This window comes from Ranitomeya variabilis, chromosome 1 (assembly GCF_051348905.1).
Source record: "Ranitomeya variabilis isolate aRanVar5 chromosome 1, aRanVar5.hap1, whole genome shotgun sequence".
Taxonomy (NCBI): Eukaryota; Metazoa; Chordata; class Amphibia; order Anura; family Dendrobatidae; genus Ranitomeya; species Ranitomeya variabilis.
Window position 1 is genome coordinate 836,221,114 of NC_135232.1, and position 4,200 is coordinate 836,225,313.

The following is a 4,200-nucleotide window of genomic DNA, read 5'->3' on the forward strand; positions in this document are numbered from 1 at the left end:
GCGGGATTCTGTGTGGTAATTTGGTGGGGGGCGGGATTGTGTGTGGTAATGGGGTGGGGGGCGGGATTGTGTGTGGTAATGGGGTGGGGGGCGGGATTGTGTGTGGTAATGGATTGGGGGGCGGGAATGTGTGTGGTAATGGGGTTGGGTGCGGGATTGTGTGTGGTAATGGGGTGGGGGTGGGATTGTGTGTGGTAATGGGGTGGGGGGCGGGATTGTGAGTTGTAATGGGGTGCAAGGCGGGATTGCGTGAGGTAATGTGGTGGGGGCGGGATTGTGTATGGTAATGTGGTGCGGGGCAGGATAGTGTGTGGTAATGGGGTGGGGGGTGGTATTGTGTGTGGTAATGGGGTGGGGGGCAGGATTGTGTGTGGTAATGTTGTGGGTGGGTTTGTGTGTGGTAATGTGGTGGGGGAGGGATTATGTGTGGCAATGTGGTGGGGGGAGGGATTGTGTGTGGTAATGTGGTGGGGGCCGGGATTGTGTGTGGTAATGGGGTGGGGGTGGGATTGTTTGTGGTAATGGGGTGGGGGGCGTGATTGTGTGTGGTAATGTGGTGGGGGCAGGATTGTGTGTGATAATGTGGTGGGGGGGCGGGATTGAGTGTGTTAATGTGGTGGGGGGTGGGATTGTGTGTGGTAATGCGGTGGAGGTTCGGGACTGTGTGTGGTAATGTGGTGGTGGGCGGGATTGTATGTGGCAATGTGGTGAAGGGTGCGGGATAGTGTGTGGTAATGGGGTGGGGGCGGGATTGTGTGTGGTAATGGATTAAGGGGCGGGAATGTGTGTGGTAATGGGGTTGGGTGCGGGATTGTGTGTGGTAATGTGGTGGGGGTGGGATTGTGTGTGGTAATGGGGTGGGGGGCGGGATTGTGAGTGGTAATGGGAAGCGAGGCGGGATTGTGTGAGGTAATGTGGTGGGGGCGGAATTGTGTATGGTAATGTGGTGGGGGGCGGGATAGTGTGTGGTAATGGGGTGGGGGGTGGTATTGTGTGTGGTAATGGGGTGGGGGGCGGGATTGTGTGTGGTAATGTTGTGGGTGGGTTTGTGTGTGGTAATGTGGTGGGGGAGGGATTATGTGTGGCAATGTGGTGGGGGGCGGGATTGTGTGTGGTAATGTGGTGGGGGCCGGGATTGTGTGTGGTAATGGGGTGGGGGTGGGATTGTGTGTGGTAATGGGGTGGGGGGCGTGATTGTGTGTGGTAATGTGGTGGGGGCAGGATTGTGTGTGATAATGTGGTGGGGGGGCGGGATTGAGTGTGTTAATGTGGTGGGGGGTGGGATTGTGTGTGGTAATGCGGTGGAGGTTCGGGACTGTGTGTGGTAATGTGGTGGTGGGCGGGATTGTGTGTGGCAATGTGGTGAAGGGTGCGGGATTGTGTGTGGTAATGGGGTGGGGGCGGGATTGTGTGTGGTAATGTGGTGGGGGGCGGGATTGTGTGTGGTAATGTGATGGGGGCGTGATTGTGTGGTAATGGGGTGGAGGTGCGGGATTGTGTGTGGTAATAAAGTGGGGGGGCGGGATTGTGTGTGGTAATGGGGTGGGGGGAGGGATTGTGTGTGGTAACGAGGTGGGGGGCGGGATTGTGTGTGGTAATGTGTTGGGGGGGCAGGATTGTGTGTGGTAATGGGGTGGGGCGCGGGATTGTGTGTGGTAATGTGGCGGGAGTGCGGGATTGTGTGTGGTAATGTGGGGGGCGGGATTGTGTGTTTTAATGGGGTGGGGGGAGGGATTGTGTGTGGTAATGTGGTGGGGGCGGGATTGCGTGTGGTAATGTGGTGGGGTAGGATTGTGTGTGGTAATGGTGTGGGGGGCGGGATTGTGTGTGGTAATGGATTGGGGGCGGGATTGTGTGTGGTAATGTGGTGGTGGGCGGGATTGTGTGTGGTAATGTTGTGGGTGGGTTTGTGTGTGGTAATGTGGTGGGGGAGGGATTATGTGTGGCAATGTGGTGGGGGGCGGGATTGTGTGTGGTAATGTGGTGGGGGGCGGGATTGTGTGTGGTAATGAGGTGGGGGTGGGATTGTGTGTGGTAATGGGGTGGGGGGCGTGATTGTGTGTGGTAATGTGGTGGGGGCAGGATTGTGTGTGGTAATGCAGTGGAGGTGCGGGACTGTGTGTGGTAATGTGGTGGTGGGCGGGATTGTGTGTGGCAATGTGGTGAAGGGTGCGGGATTGTGTGTGGTAATGGGGTGGGGGCGGGATTGTGTGTGGTAATGTGGTGGGGGGCTGGATTGTGTGTGGTAATGTGATGGGGGCGTGATTGTGTGGTAATGGGGTGGAGGTGCGGGATTGTGTGTAATAATGAAGTGGGGGGGCGGGATTGTGTGTGGTAATGGGGTGGGGGGAGGGATTGTGTGTGGTAACGAGGTGGGGGGCGGGATTGTGTGTGGTAATTAGTGTTGAGTAGTGTTGAGCATTCCGATGCTGCAAGTATCGGGTATCGGCCGATACTTGCTGTATCGGAATTCCGATACCGGGATTCCGATACTCTTGTGGTATCGGGTATCGGAACAACATTAATGTTAAAATGTGTAAAATAGAGAATTAAAATAAAAAATATCGCTATACTCACCTGTCCGACGCAGCCGGGACCTCAGCGCAGGAATCGGAAGCGTTGTTTGTTTAAAATTCCCGCTTTTACATGGTTACGCGAAGTCCCGGCTTGTGATTGGTCAGGGCGGCCATGTTGCCGGGCCGCGGACCAATCACAGCAAGCCGTGACGAAAATACGTCACGGCTTGCTGTGATTGGTCCGCGTCCCGGCAACATGGCCGCCATTAACCAATCACAAGCCGTGACGTCACGGGAGGCTGGAAACGCGCTCATTTTAAAAAGGGCGCGTGTCCAGCCTCCCGTGACGTCACGGCTTGTGATTGGTTGCGTCGCGGTCAACCAATCACAAGCCGGGAGGCTGGACACGCGCCCATTTCAAAATGAGCGCGTCCAGCCTCCCGGCTTGTGATTGGTTGATCGCGGCGCAACCAATCACAAGCCGTGACGTCACGGGAGGCTGGACACGCGCCCATTTCAAAATGAGCGCGTCCAGCCTCCCGGCTTGTGATTGGTTGATCGCGGCGCAACCAATCACAAGCCGTGACGTCACGGGAGGCTGGACACGCGCCCATTTTAAAATGAGCGCGTGTCCAGCCTCCCGTGACGTCCCGGCTTGTGATTGGTCAGGGCGGCCATATTGCCGGGACGCGGACCAATCACAGCAAGCCGTGACGTAATTTCGTCACGGCTTGCTGTGATTGGTCAGGTCGGCCATGTTGCCGGGACGCGGACCAATCACAAGCCGGGAATTCACGTAACCAAGTAATAGCGCGATTTTTAAACAAACAACGCTGCCGGTTCCCTCGCTGAAGTCCCGGCTGCGTCGGACAGGTGAGTATAGCGATATTTTTTATTTTAATTCTTTCTTTTACACATTTATATGGTTCCCAGGGCCTGAAGGAGAGTTTCCTCTCCTTCAGACCCTGGGAACCATCAGGGATACCGTCCGATACATGAGTCCCATTGACTTGTATTGGTATCGGGTATCGGTATCGGATTGGATTCCGATACTGTGACGGTATCGGCCGATACTTTCCGATACCGATACTTTCAAGTATCGGACGGTATCGCTCAACACTAGTGTTGAGCATTCCGATACCGCAAGTATCGGGTATCGGCCGATACTTGCGGTATCGGAATTCCGATACCGGGATTCCGATACTTGCCGCGTATCGGATACCGGAATCGGAAGTTCCAAGATTCAAAATGCAGAAATTCAGCCAATGAGAATGATTCCAAGTGTGGGCACATCCTGTTTAGCATGGAGGGCATGAAACTACTGGCAAGGCTGTGATTGGCTGCTGAAATGATGTCATGATGCAGTTTAAAAGTCGCTGGCGCCATTTTGCGATCACTCTGCTGTGAATTCAGTTAGTGACAGGACGCTGTTTGCTGACTGAGGGACAGTTTAGAGATAGCGATTTGCTTCTTTGTGCTTTCCAAAGGCTAATTTAGCAACCGCTGTGTTCACCTACTATTCACCTTGCTTTTGCCTTGTAGCGCTGTTTTCACAGCGATCTGCAAGGTCTGTGTGTGTGTGTGTGTGAGTGCAGCCCACTCTCTAGTCTGAGTGCAGCCACATAGGCCATCCATAGCTGGTTGTATTCAGTTCAGGGAGGGTGGTTCATTGCCTCATACTGTT